The sequence below is a fragment of the Oncorhynchus keta genome, chromosome 35 (genome assembly GCF_023373465.1).
Source record: "Oncorhynchus keta strain PuntledgeMale-10-30-2019 chromosome 35, Oket_V2, whole genome shotgun sequence".
NCBI classification, from domain to species: Eukaryota; Metazoa; Chordata; class Actinopteri; order Salmoniformes; family Salmonidae; genus Oncorhynchus; species Oncorhynchus keta.
Genome location: NC_068455.1, coordinates 49,525,366 through 49,545,557, shown reverse-complemented (window position 1 = coordinate 49,545,557; position 20,192 = coordinate 49,525,366). Strand labels below are relative to the sequence as shown.

The window sequence follows — 20,192 nt, the reverse complement described above, 5'->3', positions numbered from 1 at the left end:
TGTGAAGGAGGAAGACACAAGGGTTAGAGGTCAACAACAAAGACATAGGGTTAATGTAAAAAAAATAATAAAAAAATCCTCATTTCACCTGTTCTGGCAATGTTTATTTTTAGGTTACAGGAAGGTTCTGAGAACGTTTTACTCTGGTCCCTTGAAAGTTTCCCTGGGAGGTTTTATTAACGCTATGGGAACAGAAATTATGGGTTATTTGGAGGTTTTTGTATAACTTCCTTAAATCTTTCACTGAATGTTTCAATAATAATAATAATAATAATTGCAACAGTCTACTAACTGCTAGTTTCCGGCCCCGGCCTGCTAATTGCTAGCTTACCTGCCCGGTCTGTAACTGCTAGCCCATGCTAACTGCTTGCTTGCTAACCCGGCCTGCTAACTGCTAGCTTGCCCCGGTCTACGAGCTGCTAGCTTGTTCAGCCCCGGCCTACTAACTGTAAGCTTGTTAGAATCGGCCTGCTAACTGTCTGAATCGCTGTGTCCCCAGCCAGCCCAACCACTCACTGGACCCATATATTCACTTGGCTACGCATGCCTCTCTCTAATATCAATATGCCTTGTCCATTACTATCCTGGTTAGTGATTACTGTCTTATTTCACTGTAGAGCCTCTAGCCCTGCTCAATATGCCTTAACCAACCATGGTCCACCTCCTACATGACATCACCTGGTTTAAACATCTCTAGAGACTATATCTCTCTCTTCATTTACTCAATGCCTAGGTTTACCTACAATGTACTCGCATCCTACCTTACCTTTGTCTGTACACTATGCCTTGAATCTATGCTATTGTGCCCAGAAACCTGCTCCTTTTACTCTCTGTTCTGAACGTGCTAGACGGCCAGTTCGTATAGTCTTTAGCCGTACCCTTATCCTACTTCTCCTCTGTTCCTCTGGTGCTGTGGAGGTTAATCCAGGTCCTGCAGTGCCTAGCTCCACTCCCACCCCACAGGTGCTCTCATTTGTTGACTTCTGTAAACGTAAAAGCCGTGGTTTCATGCATGTTAACATTAGAAGCCTACTCCCTAAGTTTGTTTTTTTCACTGATTTAGCACACTCTGCCAACCCAGATGTCTTAGCCGTGTCTGAATCCTGTCTTAGGAAAACCATCAAAAACCTTGAAATTTCCATTCCTAACTATAACGTTTTCCGCCAAGATAGAACTGCCAAAGGGGGCGGTTTTGCAATCTACTGCAGAGATAGCCTGCAGAGTTCTGTATTACTATCTTAGTCTGTACCCAAACAATTTGAGCTTCTACTTCTAAAAATTCAATTTTCCAGAAAGTCTCTCACTGTTGCTGCTTGCTATAGACCTCCCTCTGCCCCAGCTGTGCCCTCAAAACCATATGTGAATTGATTGCCCCCCATCTATCTTCTGAGCTCATGCTATTAGGTGACCTAAACTGGGACATGCCGGCCATCCTACAAACTAAGCTTGATGGCCTCAATCTCACCCAGATTATGAACCAATGAACCTGCCAGGTTCAACCCCAAATCAGTAAGCATGGGCACCAATAAGCATTCAATAAGCATTTCTCTACGGCTGGACATGCTTTCCACCTGGCTACCCCTACCCTGGTCAACTGCCCAGCACCCTCCACAGCAACCCGCCAAAGCCCCCACCATTTCTCCTTTACCCAAATCCAGATAGCTGATGTTCTGAAAGAGCTGCAAAATCTGGACCCCTACAAATCAGCCGGGCAAGACAATCTGGACCCTCTCTTTCTAAAAATATCTGCCGAAATTGTTGCAACCCCTATTACTAGCCTGTTCAATCTCTCTTTCGTATCGTCTGAGATTCCCAAAGATTGGAAAGCTGCCGCGGTCATCCCCCTCTTCAAAGGGCTAGACCCAAACTGCTTACAGACCTATATCTATCCTACCCTGTCTTTATAAGGTCTTCGAAAGCCAAGTTAATAAACAGATTACTGACTATTTCGAATACCACCATACCTTCTCCGCTATGCAATCTGGTTTCAGAGCTGGTCATGGGTGCACCTCAGCCACGCTCAAGGTTCTAAACGACATCATTAACCACCATGGATAAGAGACATTACTGTGCAGCCGTATTCAGCGACCTGGCCAAGGCTTTCGACTCTGTCAATCACAACATTCTTATTGGCAGATTCGACAGCCTTGGTTTCTCAAATGATTGCCTCGCCTGGTTTACCAACTACTTCTCTGATAGAGTTCAGTGTGTCAAATCGGAGGGACTGTTGTCCGGTCCTCGGACAGTCTCTATGGATGTGCCACAGAGTTCAATTCTCAGGCCAACTCTCTTTTATGTATACATCAATGATGTTGCTCTTGCTGCTGGTGATTCTCTGATCCACCTCTACGCAGACGACACCATTCTGTATACTTCTGGCCCCTCCTTGGACACTGTTAACTAACCTCCAGACGAGCTTCAATGCCATTACAACTCTCCTTCCATGGCCTCCAACTGCTCTTAAACGCAAATAAAACGAAATGCATGCGATTCAATCGATCACTGCCCGCACCTGCCTGCTCTGACTTAGAATACTTGGACAACTACAAAAGCCTGGTTAGACTGTAAACTCTCCTTCCAGACTCACATTAAGCATCTCCAATCCAAAATGAAATCTAGAATCGGCTTCCTATATCGCAACAAAGCATCCTTCACTCATGCTGCCAAACATACCCTCGTAAAACTGACCATCCTACCGATCCTCGACTTCGGTGATGTCATCTATAAAATAGCTTCCAACACTCTACTCAACAAACTGGATGCAGTCTATCACAGTGCCATCCGTTTTGTCACCAAAGCCCCATACACTACCCACCATTGCGACCTGTATGCTTTCGTTGGTTGTCCCGCTTCATACTTGTCGCCAAACCCACTGGCTACAGGTTATCTACAAGTCTCTGCTAGGTAAAGCCCCGCCTTATCTCAGCTTACTGGTCACCATAGCAGCACCCACTCATAGCACGCGCTCCAGCAGATATATCTCACTGGTCACCCCCAAAGCCAATTCCTCCTTTGGTCGTCTTTCCTTCCAGTTCTCTGCTGCCCATGACTGCAACGAATTGCTATTCTTTATCTTGGCCAGGTCGCAGTTGCAAATGAGAACTTGTTCTCAACTCGCCTACCTGGTTAAATAAAGGTGAAATAAAATAAAAATAAATAAAAATAATACTTTTAATAACACTGCTAGCTTATTTTGGGTTAACTTTTTTGAACTACAAGCATAGATAGAACACATGTAAATTCCTTTCCTTAGGCATTAATCATGCAAACACATTTATTTTTTATTGTGACACGGCATCAGTGAGATTCAAACCTGTAATCTTATCTTCTCTGTCTATGGAATTAGTCCACTGGGCCACCAGGATGGAACTACCATGCCATGTTTTTTACGCATACAAAACTGTTCATTTTAATTGCTGAGAACGGAATTTATGTTTCCATGGAATGTTTCTTTTTTTGTTTAAACCCCTTTTTCGCCCCAATTTCGTGATATCCAATTACAATCTGTCTCATCGCTACAACCCCCCAACTGCCACGGGAGAGGCGAAGGTCGAATCATGCTTCCTCCGAAACATGACCCTTCTAACCCGCCTACTTAACCTGGAAGCCAGCTGCACCAATGTGTCGGAGGAAACACTGTTCCATTGATGACAACAAGTCAGTCTGCAGGCACCCAGCCTACCATAAGGAGTCTCTAGAGCGCGATGAGCCAAGTAAAGCCCCCCGGGCCAAACGCTCCCCTAACCCGGACGATGCTGGGCCAATGTGCGCTCCCCTATGGGACTTAAGTCACAGCCAGTTGTGACACAGCCTGGAATCTAACCCGTGTCTGTAGTGATGCCTCAAGCATTGGTATGTAGTGCCTTAGACTGCTGCACCACTCGGGAGGCCTATGGAAAGTTCTCTTAGCGTTCTCGGAACAATTTAAGAACATGACCTTAAGTAGAACCACGAGGAAACGTGCAGGAAATGTTTTGCTGGTGTACTGAAATTCCCACTGGAGAAGTTTTTCTTAACGTTCTCTGAACTATTTGAGAACATTCCCAATGTCAAACCAGTTAGAAAAATTTCCTAGAACATCACCAAAATTGAAATGAAATGTAACCATGTTTTAACTGCTCTGACACGTTCTGTGTCAGAGCAATGAAATACCAAAAATAACATGTTTTTTGGGGGTCAAGTTTCTTAAATGTGCTGAGAATGTTCCAAAGCCAAGCAACTATCCCAGAAAGTTGTGGGAAGGTTGTATCAAAATAACCATAGGACAACCATGCTCTCACCAAGCTTTAAGAAATGCTTGCAGTGCCAGGGTTGTGGGTTCGATTCCAAAGGGGGACCAATACGAAAAAGTATGCACTCACTACTGTAAGTCGCTCTGGATGAGAGTGTTTGCTAAATTACTGAAATGTAATGGTTCTCGGAACATGCGCTAGTTGGTATATGTCAGAATGTTTGGAGACATTTACATTTACATTTAAGTCATTTAGCAGACGCTCTTATCCAGAGCGACTTACAAATTGGTGCATTCACCTTATGACATCCAGTAGAACAGTCACTTTACAATAGTGCATCTAAATCTTAAAGGGGGGTGAGAAGGATTACTTATCCTATCCTAGGTATTCCTTAAAGAGGTGGGGTTTCAGGTGTCTCCGGAAGGTGGTGATTGACTCCGCTGTCCTGGCGTCGTGAGGGAGTTTGTTCCACCATTGGGGGGCCAGAGCAGCGAACAGTTTTGACTGGGCTGAGCGGGAACTGTACTTCCTCAGTGGTAGGGAGGCGAGCAGGCCAGAGGTGGATGAACGCAGTGCCCTTGTTTGGGTGTAGGGCGGAAAGGTGTGTGTTGCTGATCTATGATAACACGGTGAGTGAAAATCAGTGTCTAATTAACTATCTGATCACCATCACAAATAACCATGATTTTGGTCCAGGCAGAGACTGACTTGATTCCAAACTCTCCATCCCTTTCGACAACAATAATTAAACAATTGACTTGTGGTGAACAAGAACATTTCAAAGCACTAATGATAACGCCTTGGAGGTGGTGTCGGAGTCCTGGAAAAAACATGTATCTCCATGCGTCACTTTCAATGACTTCTTTCAATCTATGTAAATAAAAATCTACATTGAGATGTTGATACAAACCAGAGAGAACTAAATACACATTTTCAAAGTCTTTTCAACCCAAAATATGTATTTTCAACATCTTTTGCTCATAGGGAAAATGTTTCCAGTACACCAACAGCCTGAACAGCAGGGCTTTACAAAGTCTTTCCTGGGGCACCCAGGGTGCACGTTTTGGTTTGTGCCCTAGCACTAAACAGCTGATTCAAATAATCCAATCTTGCTAATAAGTTTGACTCAGCCGTGCACCCGGCGGGTGATTTAAGAGTATGAATAACAATATGGTGTGATATTCCTGACAGCATGACAGGGTATTGATGTTTCACACATGGAGCTCTAAAAGGCGAGATTTGCTTTTGCCCTCAGGGGACTGTGAAGTGACAAAGTTTTAAAATGTTCACCTTGATTACCAAAGGGACAGCAAAGCTCTGCTATTTGAGCTAACTGCTTTAAATAATTATCTTACTCTGCTACTTCAGGCGACCCAACATTCTTAGTCTTTATTGTACAGACTGGCAAATTAGCACAGCATTCACAGCTGTCATTTCAAGACACCAATACTTAAAGGATATATTTTGCAAAGTGGGTGCCTCAACATAGAAAGCCTTTTCAATATCCAAAATAAGTATTTAAAATATCGCAGCTAAATCAAGATTCCACCACAGACAGACAATGGGTCATCTAGACTCTAAGGCCCCTAGGACATCACTAGCATTCAAATGCCAGCATGTGGCCATCCTCTGTGATCTCCTTCCTCCCGAGGAGGTGGAGGACATGGAGACTGACACTTCAGCCATGCCTCAGCACAGCGAATGGGTGAGGCAGTATGAGTGCAGGATTCAGAACCTCTTGCACCAACATCTACTACCTTTTTCACACTATTGTGCCATCCCGAACCGAACAGCTCATAGTACATTAGTTTATTTTCACACTGTCCTTTCCAGTACAGTTCCAGCAACTATGGCAGATGTGTAATCAGGCCAGCGCAGTACACTACAACAATATTAGAGGGTCAGGCTCTGAAAGAATGCCGTAGGACAGGGACAGACAGCTGTCCCTCCTTGAATACTAACCTACTGTAAGCCTGGCACTGACACATTCTCACTACACTTCAGTATCAACCATCAGACAGTCATCACACAATCAGTCACCATCACTATCCTTGCAAGTGCTTTTCAAATTAAATTGACGCGCAGTGTGGTAATCAATTACAGATAATCTAAAAATCCAATCATTGCCCAGTGAGTCCTTGAGGAGACATTGAGCATGCAGTTGGATATAGCAAGTTTGGTTTACCCTTTGTGACATCTCAGCCAGTTAGCGCAGCAGGCAACAGTGCTGTGCTTCATTTGAGTGAGGTTTAGTTTGACACAGTAGGTGAAATAATATCTCAGCAACGGAAGCAAAGGCTAACAGCTAATAACTGAAGGCTAACGGCAATAAATGGAGGAGAAGGTTTGAGAGCATCTTCATTTACCACATTCAAAATAGGGAAGTCTTGGGCTCAATTGAGTCATTAACTAAAACAATAAAAGCCATTCAAATAAATCCAAAATAAAGCTTAAAGCTTATGCCTCTCTGGTATCCTGGGAACCACAGGTAGACCCCAACATGTTTTAGACTCAACTGTGGGCATAGTTCACCAGTCATCCTACTCAGTCAAGTAGGACTTAGCAAAGGAGGATATCCCGAGTCCACACAAGACGGATTTCCTTACTCAAAGCTTTCAAAGACATTACTGGGACTTAGAGCATAAAGATTTATTCTATCTGGTTCTAAATTGAGTTGGGCTCAATCTAATCACATAACAGGTGCTTCTACACAGTACAGAGACCACCCATGTCCCTGAGGAGATACTCAGTTCTTTAGTGTCTGACAGATCCCCTTACAAAAACAAGCCCTATTTCTGGAGTCATTTGGAGTCGAGGGTTTATATGCCTTCTCTGTGAAGCATTGGTTTCAGTACCCCACCAGGCTAAGTCAGAAATAAAGCATAGCGCCGTCAATTTGTCTGACTGACATTGCTCAATCATCGCATGTGATGCAACTTAAAGCTTAACGACTGTAGGCTCCTCGAATGTCGCTGAGGCCGAGCTCCCTGCCATCCAGGATCTCTTACCAGGCGGTGTCAGAGGAAGGCCAACTCCAGCCAACCAAGTCATAGACTGTTCTCTCTGCTACCGCACGACCAGCGGTACCGGATCGTCCTAGTCTGGGACCAAAAGGCTCCTGAACAGATTCTACCCACAAGCAATAAGACTGCTGAACAGGTAATCAAATACCTACCCAGACTTTTTTTTTGCACTGACTCTATGCGCACACACACTGCTGCTACATTGACACTCCAACACACACACACACATATTGACGCCACACACACGCACACATACATACACACTTTCACACACGCTGCTGCTACTCTGTTTATTATCTATCCTGATTGCCTAGTGACTTTTACCCCTACCTACATGTAGATATTACCTCAATCACCTCGACTACCTCGTAACCCCAGCACATTAAATCGGTACCGGTACTCCTTGTAAGCCTCGTTATTGCATTTTTTAAAAAAAATGTTTTTGGGGTGCAAATGTTTTATTTGATGTAGGCTTGTCACTCAATTCAGATTCCTGTCTTCTACCAGACTTCCACCACTATAGAAGATAGTGCTATTGTAACCACATTAGAGCTATGAATATAATTTGGGTTATGACCACTCTTAATGAGGATACTTGCTGTAAAACAACCACATGTGTCACGCCCTGATCTGTTTCACCTGTACTGGTGCCCGTTTCCACCCCCTCCAGGTGTCGCCCATCTTCCCCCACTTATCCTCTGGGTATTTATGCCTGTTTTCTGTCTGTCTGTGCCAGTTCGTCTTGGTTTTCAAGCTTACCAATGCTTGTTCCTGTCAGCTCCTGTCTTTCGCCAGCCTCGCTTTTTCTCATCCTCTTGGTTTTTGACCCTTGCCTGTCCTGACCCTGTACCCGCCCGCCCGACCACTCTGCCTGACCCTGAGCCTGCCTGCCGTCCTGTACCTTTGCTCCTACTCTGGATTATTGATCCCTGCCTGCCTTGACCTGTCGTTTGTCTGCCCCTGTTACAATAAACATTGTTACTTCACACAATCTGCACTTGGGTCTTACCTTGCTTCCTGATAAAAAGCTTTAAAAGAGACACAGATCTCTTATTAATAGTCATCTGAGACTAGCGGCTGTCTCCAAAGCCATTTTTAAAGAACTCAAATACTTTGCAGTCGCTGGGGACGTAAAAATAACTTTGAGAAAAGGGCAGCCTGACAAATACAACTAAGCTAAAGGGAGCTACAGCACTGCAAGTTAGGGTGACAGAGTGGGCAATGTCTACATGACACAATGGGAATGGTCAAATCATACAGACTGCAAACTCCTGCACTGCCCCTGACGAACTATGAGCATCACACTTTAGCACGATGGTAACAGTATTTGCACTGGAACTAATACAAAGGCCTAGTCATACAACTGCAGCACATTTTTAACACATTCTATATTGGGTTGGCCTCCACTGACTGGTTTGTGGTTAGAGAATACTAATATTAGCATTTGGTGGTAGTGGGTGTGTGTACAAACATCAACATCTTCCTGATCCAAGACCGATTCTCGTAGGTCGCATACTGCACTGCACCTACAAATCATAAACAGTATACAATGAGCTCAAAGTATTGGGACAGTGACAAATGTTTTTTTTTTTTTTGGCTCTGTACTCCAGCACTTTGGATTTGAAATGATACAATGGCTATGAGGTTAAGGTGCAGACTGTCAGCTGAGGGTAGTTTCTTCCATATCGGGTGAACCGTTTAGAATTTACAGCACTTTTTGTATATAGTTCTCCCATTCTAGGGGACCAAAAGTATTGGGACAAATTCACTTGTGTATTAAAGAAGTAAAAAGTGAAGTATTTGGTCCCACATTCATGGCACACAACGACGACATCAAGCTTGTGTGTTGGATGCATTTGTTGTTTGTTTTGGTTGTGTTTCAGATTATTTTGTGCCCAATAGAAATGAATAAAAAAATGATGTATTGTGTCATTTTGGAGTCACTTTTATTGTAAATAGAAAATAGATAGTTTCTAAACACTTCTTCATTAATGTGGATGCTACCATGATTACGGATAATCCTGAATGAATCGTGAATAATGATGAGTGAGAAAGTTACTGACGCACAAATATCATGGTCGCATCCACATTAATGTAGAAGTTAAGTGGCGACTGGCTCTCCTTGTCAGTCACTATGGGCTTAAACCCTGTCAGTCTTCCTTATACTCAAGACCTTTAAAAAATGTATAAGCACTTTTCATGTCCAAGTCATGAACAGTAGTCAAAATATTGATAAACACAAATGAACAGAATTATCGGGAACTGTAACGGCTTTCCTCTTCCTCTTCTGAGGAGTAGCAAGGATCGGACCAATGCGCAGCGTGGTAAGTGTTCATCGTTTTAATAAACTGAACTGAAATACAAAGTAACAAAAGAGATCAAACGAAACATCTCTGTCAGGTGCAACACACACTAAACAGAAAATAATCACCCACAACCTAAAAGTGAAACCAGGCTACCTAAGTATGGTTCTCAATCTGGGACAACGATTGACAGCTGCCTCTGAGGCCAAACACAGAAATCCCAAATTATAGAAAAAGGAACATAGACTGCCCACCCCAACTCACGCCCTGACCATACTAAAACAAAGACAAAACAAAGGAACTAAGGTCAGAACGTGACAGGAACAAAACAGACAATAATATGGGGTCTTTGTTTCTAAACATCCCTGAATAATTAAATGACCATTGACAGGCTATGTGTGTGTAATATCTATTGGAGACTTTTGTGTGACTTATTTCATTTTAAGGAACATCCATTCAATATAACACTCAAAACAATATAGCCAGTCAATAACAATGTAGTTAAATACAATTAAAATCACCCCTGTACCTGTGTAAGTGTATAGGCCTATCCCACTGAGCAAAACCAGTTGAAAATATGTACTTTCAACCAGTTTTGCATTTGAAATGACATCTTTACAACCAGCTTTGCTTACTGGGATTGGACAGGAGTGCTCAGACACATCACTATTATAATACGGTATTTGCGTTTTCTTTGGGGATACCTTGAAATAGCTATTACACAGAGGTACCTTATAAGGATCTTGAGGCAGAAGTTGTGATAATGCTAGCCTCCAGACATGTTCTAGCTAGAAGAGTGGGAGTGAGATGCTGGATGGAGGCTTCTGCTACATTGAGTGCTTAACCATGTCAAATAAGCCTCATGGGTGAACTGGATAAAGGAGGCCACCATGTTTCTAGCCTTTTGAATTAAGCAAGCTCTGCCCCTACACAGACACAAAGCAAGCCTCTGCTGTACATACGCACACGCACATACACAGGGTCTTTCATGTAACATGGATGTTGGGTTTCGGTGTAATGTACTGTATCCGTTAGCTGAGTACTTTCTGGTAGTACAGTTCTGGGATGTATTCACTAGGAACCAAACGGAAGCAAACGGCAGATACAGGGATGTACTAACCTGAACTTGTCCAATAAGAAACGCTATTTTTTGTTGCAAAATGTTTTTAGTTGGACAACGTTTTTACTACGGTGTGCACACTCCTGGTTTACCGGCTTTTTCCAGGGATACTCAAATTGGGGATGGGTTAAATTAATAGTAAGCAGCATTCAATTTGAGCAGCGTTTTTTCTGAAAGCAGGATGCCGGTTTGGCACAGAAGTTGTTGGCCTAATTTCCTCATCATGACAAATAAATAACATTTTGCCTGGGACCAATTCAGGGTTTCCATGGGAACCCTGGAGGCAGAGCAGGCATCAAGCGGTGAGAGGACAACAACCCTAGGTGATGACCAGCCAGCCAGGGGGCAAACCCTTTGTTGACAGGCAGGGCATTTGGTTAATGCTGCTGGTTCAGTGGAACGTACCCGAACAGACCCAAATAATAGAACACAACACAGCATCACTCTCTCTGTCTGCTGCATCATGTGATTGATTTGTAAGGCCTTTCTCGCTCACTCCGTTTACTGGGTAACAATGATATGTCTGCTATTCTGCTAATTGTAGTTCACATTTCAGTCACATCAAGTGCAAAGCCAAAAATAAAGTATGAGACCTGTAATGAAAAATATGTAAGGCAGATTAAGAAATTCCACAGCTGCCTCCAAATGTAATGCTGATGATAAAAAAATGAAGATCCAGGGACAATGACTTCATTATTAGACTTCAAGGATTAATTAGAGACTATCGAGCCTAAAGGGGACAAATACAATACAAAGAATAAAAGCAGAGATCGTGCACCTGCAGTGGCACCAAAATCTAAGCTGGAGATCTCCCAGCAACCCCTGCTCTATACTTCAGAGCCAGAGTCTACGCTGACAAAATAAGAGTCTCTCAATACAGGTCCCACACATGCATGCTGTGGAGTACAGCACTGTCTCTTGTCTTACACAGACAGGTACTCATCCTCAGGTGTAGTAGAGAGACCAGTGAGAATGAAACCAGAGCTGCCAGTCCCATCAGCAGTAGAGGGGGACTCCCATTAGAACAGCAGACTTAATTAAAGTTTCCTCTCCCATTCAGTCTGTATTCTGTACCCTCCCTGACTCCTTGCTCCACACACCGACGATGAAGGAAAACAGCAGCATGCACATTTGGTGAATGAGTTAAAAAAGGAGAAGTGGAGTTCCTTCCCTGTTATTAAAAAGAGGGCAGCAGGGAGGGGATAGAGTGGATTATACACTAGTGTTTTTCCCAGAGTGCAGTGCAGTATAATCATTTTTGGGCAGCTCCACCACACACACACGCACCAGCTGACAGAGAGCAACTCAGTGGCGGGATTACAGGCGACTTCCGAGTGGATTATACACTAGTGTTTTTCCCAGAGTGCAGTGCAGTATAATTATTTTTGGGCAGCTCCAACACACACACGCACCAGCTGACAGAGAGCAACTCAGTGGCGGGATTACAGGCGACTTCCGAGGAGATCGTTACCTCACTCCTGTTTTAAGGCTAAATTAACGAGGGTTTATCTCTCATTTAGGCACCAGGCTGTAATCTCAGCACAGAGAAAGTCCCACTGGAAGGGAGGGCAACTTCCCAGAAGTCCTGGGTGGTATTCATTAGGCACCAAACAGTAGAAAATGGACAGAAACAGGGAGGGACTACATGATTTTGTCCAAAAATAAACACTTGTTTTCCATTACAAAATGTTTTGTTACAGTGTAACCTATTGAACTCCACTCTGTTGGAAGACCTGGTGGCAAGTGTGGTTATATAAGGGACAGAAAAGACTGCCAAGACAATTTTCGGACAATGGTAAACTTCTTTGAGACTTTTTCAAATATTGCACAATAATGCCATAAAGTATGAGGATTTACATAGCTGTAAACTGAGCATTGAAATAAAAGATAAATAAAAAAGAAACCTTTGTGCTCATTAATGCACTGCATTTTTTTCAGCAAACAATACAGAATACTCTGTCACCAAACTCCAACTTCAATCCCTAGGAATCACTTTGATGGACACCACATGACAGACACGCTCAATGTTTTACCCTGCCCCCACCACTCTAACATCATATGAAAGTATAGCACGTTGAATGGATGAGAAATAAGCCATATATAGGAGAGAGGGATGTGGTCCTTAATGGTCTTTTCCTCCTGCTCCATTAATGTGCTTATCTTCTTAGCTAAATGTCCCTGCTTGTGAAAAAACGGCACACACACACACACTAAGCCTCCTCCACCACAAAGGTTGTAGTTATTATAGGAATTATAGGACTATTTCTCACGATACGATTTGTATTTCATATACCTTTGACTGTTGGATGTTCTTATTAGAGGTTGACAGATTAATCGAAATAATTAGGGCCATTTCAAGTTTTCATAACAATCAGAAATCGGAAATTTTGCATTTTGCCAGCAGCTCTGCTGTTTATAACTTCAAGCCAATCAATTCCCGAGATTAGGCTGGTGTAACTGATGTGATGTGAAATGGCTAGCTAGTTAGCGTTTCAAACGTCACTCGCTCTGAGACTTGGAGTAGTTGTTCCCCTTGCTCTGCATGGGTAATGCTACTTCGAGGGTGGCTGTTGTCGTTGTGTTCCTGGTTCAATCCCAAGTAGGAGCGAGGAGAGGTACGGAAGCTATACTGTTACACTGGCAATTCTAAAGTGCCTATAAGAACATCCAATAGTATAGGACAAATGGTATAGAGTGAAATTAGCCTATAATTCCTATAATAACTACAACCTAAAACTTCTTACCTGGGAATATTGAAGACTCATGTTAAAAGGAACCACCAGCTTTCATATGTTCTCATGTTCTGAGCAAGGGACTTCAACATTAGCTTTCTTATATGGCACATATTGCACTTTTACCTTCTTTTCCAACACTTTTTTTTGCATTATTTAAACCAAATTGAACATGTTTCATTATTTATTTGAGGCTAAATTGATGTATTATATTAAGTTAAAATAAGAGTTCATTCAGTATTGTTGTAATTGTCATTATTACAAATACATTTAAAAAATCGTCCGATTCATCGGTATAGGCTTTTTTTGTCCTCCAATAATCGGTATCGGCGTTGAAAAATCATAATCGGTTGACCTCTAGTTCTTATAGACACTTTAGTATTGCCAGTGTAACAGTATAGATTCCGTCCCTCTCCTCGCCCCTACCTGGGCTCGAACCAGAAACACATTGACAACAGCCACCCTCGAAGCAGCGTTGCAGAGCAAGGGGAACAACCATTCCAAGTCTCAGAGCGAGTACCGTTTGAAACGCTATTAGCGTGCACCCCGCTAACTAGCTAGCCATTTCACATCGGTTACACCAGCCTAATCTCGGGAGTTGATAGGCTTGAAGTCATAAACAGCTCAATGCTTGAAGCTTTGTGAAGAGCTGCTGGCAAACACACAAAAGTGCTGTTTGAATGAATGCTTACGAGCCTGCTGGTGCCTACCACTGCTCAGTCAGACTGCTCTATCAAATCATAGACTTAATTATAACATAATAACACACAGAAATACGAGCCTTAGGTCATTAATATAGTCAAATCCGGAAACTATCATCTCGAAAACAAAACGTTTATTCTTTCAGTGAAATACGGAATTGTTACGTATTTTATCTAACGGGTGGCATCCATAAGTCTAAATATTCCTGTTACATTGCACAACCTTCAATGTTATGTCATATTTACGTAAAATTCTGGCAAATTAGTTCGCAACGAGCCAGGCGGCCCAAACTGTTGCATATACCCTGACTCTGCGTGCAATGAACGCAAGAGAAGTGACACAATTTCACCTGGTTAATATTGCCTGCTAACCTGGATTTCTTTTAGCTAAATATGCAGGTTAAAAAATATATACTTCTGTGTATTGATTTTAAGAAAGGCATTGATGTTTATGGTTAGGTACACGTTGGAGCAACGACAGTCCTTTATTGCAAATGTGCACAATTATATCCATTATATGCAACGCAGGACACGCTAGATAAACTAGTAATATCATCAACCATGTGTAGTTAACGAGTGATTATGATTGATTGATTGTTTTTTTACAAGATAAGTTAAATGCTAGCTAGCAACTTACCATGGCATCTTACTGCATTCGCGTAACAGGCAGGCTCCTCATGGAGTGCAATGTAATCAGGTGGTTAGAGCATTGGACTAGTAACCGTAAGGTTGCAAGATTGAATCCCATAGCTGACAAGGTAAAACTCTGTCGTTCTGCCCCTGAACAAGGCAGTTAACCCACCGTTCCTAGGCCGTCATTGAAAATAAGAATGTGTTCTTAACTGACTTGCCTTGTTGAATAAAGGTGTAAAAAAAATAATTAAAAAAAAAATTGCCAAAATCGGTGTCCAAAAATACCGATTTCCGATTGTTATGAAAACTTGAAATCGGCCCTAATTAATCGGCCATTCCGATTAATCGGTCGACCTCTAGTCCAAACTAGTGTCACGCAAACTAGACAAAAGTCGAGGTAACAGTTAGGTGTGCAAATTTCCATTTGACGCTACAAAAACATATTCGACTTAATCAGGTTTAATTACCAGTCTCTAATGTATGTGTAGCACATGGGGATGTGTGAAATTTACTCCTCAGCTTGAAGAGTCCCAACTTGCACCAGCAAATAGCTAGCTTTTCAAGTGTTGCTGACTGGTAAGATGCTTTGGGAGGGTGGTTATGTGTGCTAGCAAGGCAGATGTCCTGGGTTTGAGCCTTGGTGCGAGCCAAATCAGGAGGAAGCAGTACTCACTAAGCAACCAGCATGATGTCATATGCACAATGCATGCTTAAAGGAAAGTGAAGGCTACTGTAAGCCTGGTCCCAAATCAGTTGTACTGTATTCATGATCAGTTGTGCTGTATAGCCAACTCCTATTATAGACAGCACAAACAGATCTGAAACCAGGTGAACAGTAGTCTTCACTGTATACAGCCATCTCCATCTGGGACAGCAACAAAACATTCCAGCCATCTTTTCAGGAGGAACATAAGAAGGGCATTGGAGTTGAGTTTAGCCTGAAGCCGTGCTTCAATACGAGTGTAAATTAAACATGGTTCCTTATACAGTGTCTTTTCAGAGATTCAGAGAATATAGTGCACCCTGAAAAAAGATTGTTCAGTGTAGCATTCACATGCTGTTCTATTCTTATCATGATCAGTTGGTGGATGTTGGTTGCTTTAACATATAATGTTAACACCAGGGGGTTAATACATTAGAATGATTAGAGACTATATTAGAAGTATTCCTTTGGATGTGTCATTTCAGCCACATGGTCATTTTAGTCAGGCAGTCATTTCAGTCACAAGGTCATTTCAGTAATTTTCCCTGTCATTTCAGTCAAGTCCATCTGTCATTCCCTGGATGAAGAAGCTACCTTTGTTAGTACTCAGTAGGTCAAAATAGAAATGTTCAAAAGTTCTGTCAACCACTTACATCTGCAAAACATTTGTGTTTGCATTACAATTCCAGTGAAATAAATGCCTTTCAATCAATAATAAAATACCGTTTTTAAATGGTAGAATACTCAGAGATGAATTCAGCATATTTAAGGTCCATTTAACATTTTAACACCAGGGGATTTGCTGCTGTATGCATTATAATCTATAGTGACATTAGCATTAGAAGTTTACAATGTTTTAGTTTTTTTGTTTAGAATAACTAAGTCACTAAGTCATTAACTCCCTAACAGTTGCCAATTGGCCATAGTAAAATGTGTTGGTTATTCTTCTTAAAAACATGAATGAATTAGACATTACAAATGCTAATGCATACCGGTATGTATAAATGCCTATGAATACTTTTTAACAACTTGCAAACTGTTAAAAAAACATGTATTAATGCTTATTCCTTAATGATCATGAAGTGTTGCCAAATGAATGCACAACCAACCTGGCTGAGTAGTTGCTGTAGAAGAGTCCAGAATCACTTACACTCTGAGGCATGTAGAGCCGTAGTGCTTGGAGCTGGTGGCTATCCATATTGATTACAAAAAAACACTTATTTTTGAAAAACACCTTCTTTGTTTTTGTTGCAAAACTGTCACATTACTGGGCTTGCTTCCAGAATGCCATACCACACTTTAAAATCTACAGATCAGTTGTTTTATTATCCTCAAAAGATTATTCAAACCCATCAGGGAACAACTTGACAGTAGTCATAAAACTGTTTTTTTTTCATTAAGAGGGGACTCTCACAAACCCCCCCCAAATATGCCCCTTTTTTTCTAGTCTGAGTGCAGAGTAAACACAAAGAGATTAGCGACGATGAAGTCACTGAAAGGCCTGTTGTAGGGCCTGCTGCAGATGGCTTGTGATCATATTACAGATGGCTGATGCTCCTAGTGGTGCTGCTCCTGTAGGCATCACCCCCTGAGTGCTGTTGTCCTCCTGTTGTTCTTCTGTTTGCCTCTGTTAGCCTATATCCTACCCCAACCCCCCACCCAGCTGTGACAGGGTGTAGACCAAACATACACACACTGAGAATTTACAGATTGCTTGTGCATGCGCGTGCACACACACACACACACACACACACACACACACACACACACACACACACACACACACACACACACACACACACACACACACACACACACACACACACACACACACACACACACACACACACACACACACACACACACACACACACACCCTTCCCTTAAACCAGCCAGCAGCCAGCTGTCGCCATGGCCACCCAGCATGCAGGGCCTGTTCGTAGTCTGTTTTAATTGGGATGCCCCTTGCTGTGCCATCCAGCACTGGATTTACAATGAAGACAATAGGACATTGATGGAGTGATGAGTGTTTGCACTTTGCCTTTGTCACCTTGTGGAAGTTGGTCATCTGAATAAGGTCAAATACATATAGTTGATCTGTCTGGCATGCAAGTCAATTAGTCTACATACAGACAATCATATACATTGCATTCGGAAAGTATTCGGACCCCTTGACTTTTTCCACATTTTGTTATGTATCAGCCTTCATCAAAAATCGATGAAATAAATACACATCCTCATCAATCTACACACAATGCCCCATAATGCCAAAACAAAAAAAGGTTTTGAGAAACGTTAGCACATTTTTTTTACAAAAACAAAAACGTATTTACAAGTATTCAGACCTTTTGCTATGAGACTCGAAATTGAGCTCAGGTGCATCATGTATCCTTTGATCATCCTTGAGATGTCTCTACAACCTTATTGGGGTCCACCTGTGGTAAATTCAATTGATTGGACTTGATTTGGAAAGGCCCACACCTGTCTATATACAGGTCCCACAGTTGACAGCGCATGTCTGAGCAAGCCATGACGTCGAAGGAATTGTCCATAGAGCTCTGAGACAGGATTGTGTTGAGGCACAGATCTGGGGAAGGGTACAAAAACATTTCTGCAGCATTGAAGGTCCCCAAGAACACATTGGACTCCATCATTCTTAAATGGAAGGAGTTTGGAACTACCAAGACTCTTCCTAGAGCTGGCCACCCAGCCAAAACTGAGCAATCGGAGGAGAAGGGCCATCGGGTGACCAAGAACCCGATGGCCACTCTGACAGAACAACCTTCCAGAAGGACATCTCGGCATCACTCCACCAATCAGGTCTTTATGGTCGAGTGGCCAAACGAAAGCCACTTGACAGCCCGCTTTGGAGTTTGTAAAAAGGTACCTGAAGAACTCAGACCATGCGAAACAAAATTCTCTGGTCTGATGAAACCAAGATGAAACTCTTTGTCCTGACTGCCAAGTGTCACGTCTGGAGGAAACCTGGCACCATCCTGGTGAAGCATGGTGGTGGTAGCATCATGCTGTGGAGATGTTTTTCAGCGGCAGGTATTGGGAGACTAGTCAGGATTGAGGGGAAAATGAACAAAGCGAAGTATAGAGAAATCATTGATGAAAACCTCCTCAAGAGCGCTCAGAACCTGAGACTGGGGGGTTCTTCCAACAGGAAAACGACCCTAAGCACATAGCCAAAACAACGCAGGAGTGGCTTCAGGACAAGTCTCTGAATGTCCTTCAGGGGCCCAGCCAGAGCCCAGACTTGAGCACAATCTAACATCTCTAGAGAGACCTGAAAATAGCTGTGCAGCGACACGTTCCATCCAACCTGACAGAGCTTGAGAGGAACTGCAGAAAGAATGGGAGAAACTCCCCAAATACAGGATTGCCAAGCATGTAGCGTCATACCCAAGAAGACTCAAGGCTGTAATCGCTGCCAAAGGTGCTTCAACAAAGTACTGAGTAAAGGGTCTGAATACTTATGTAAATGTGATCTTTAAGCTTTTTATGTTTAATACATTTGCAAACATTTCTAAAAACCTGTTTTTACTTTGTCATTATTGGGTATTGTGTGTAGATTGATGAGTAAAAAACACGGTTTAATCCATTTTAACGTAACAAAATGTGGAAAAAGTCAAGGGGTCTGAAAACGTTTTGAATGCACTGTACACGCAAGCACACACACATACACACATCTCAGTAGACATAAAGTACCATGACACATACAACTTAATTGGAAATGGAATGTTGTGATTTGAGTAATGGTGGGTGGTTGACATATGAGCCAGGCCATGTCTCTAAACTGCACTGTGTGGATGAGCCGTCCCATGCTTCGTCCTCCAACCCTCTACACCCTCAATAACACAATTTCTTGTTGTGTCAGAAAAAAAGCGGAACAATCTCAAATGTTATTATGATAGCTACGCTATACTCTGACTAGTTGACACGGAGTCGCTGAGGGTGAGAGCACCACTATGGGTTGAACCACTGTTTTGGATTGGTTAAATTAGTCCTCCTCAGTTAGGATTGGTGGGCAGAGTATTGGGACGAACTAGGCTGAACATAGGCCATTGTCAAGCTGAATTACTATAAGTGACTCTGTCGCTCCAGGAATAAAAAAAAACAGATCCATGATGCTAACATATTGGGAAAAAGATATTGTTGGTATCAAACATTGGAGAGAGACACATCAGAAATGACACATCAGAAATGGGTGGGTCATCTCAAGTCTTCCAAACTTTAAGGAATTGCAGTAATGACATGGTGTGTGATCACCAAGGATAAGAAAGGGGTAAGTAAGTAGTAGACACATGGCTACTGGATCCAGCCCTTCCCCCACCCCAAGCCCTCTGTAACTGCAGGTCCCTCCCTATCTGTCACTAATCATTATCCTTAAAGGGAAATGCAGCTAATTTGGTACTGTAGTGACTAGCTAGTTAAGGGCCTGAGGAAGCACTACCACTAGGGAGTTAGGCTAGCAGCTAACACAACTTATCTGTTTGATGTTATGGGTCAGTCGTCAACTGAAAGGTAAGGAAGATAGCAGAGGGGGAGAGAATGCCAGAGAGAGAGAACGAGAGCAGGGGGAGTTAGGGTTAGGGTTAGAGAGGGGGGAGAGAGAGGCTGAGGTAGTTTAAAAGCCAATAACTGCAGGTTCAGCAACAGCAAAGCTCCCCAGGGTTGTCAGGCCCTGTTGTGCCTCCTGAATGCAGATCCCTGACCAGAGTGAAATCAATATGCTTGTC

At 42.7% G+C, this 20,192-nt stretch overlaps 1 protein-coding gene across 4 annotated transcripts in view; it reads right to left on the bottom strand.

Annotated features, from left to right (window-relative positions):
* Positions 1–20,192, bottom strand: part of LOC118368588 (ena/VASP-like protein) — a 61,609-nt gene that overhangs the window by 33,670 nt on the left and 7,747 nt on the right. The window contains exons 1-2 of one of the 4 annotated variants that reach the window (XR_008093195.1): positions 879–1,646; positions 89–182 (exon numbers count right to left, since the gene is read on the bottom strand). The exons of the other annotated variants lie outside the window; for them this stretch is intronic. The gene's annotated coding sequence lies outside the window, so the exon portion shown is untranslated. Of the gene's footprint in view, positions 1–88; positions 183–878; positions 1,647–20,192 lie in introns of those variants that run through there. 4 annotated transcript variants of the gene reach the window in all.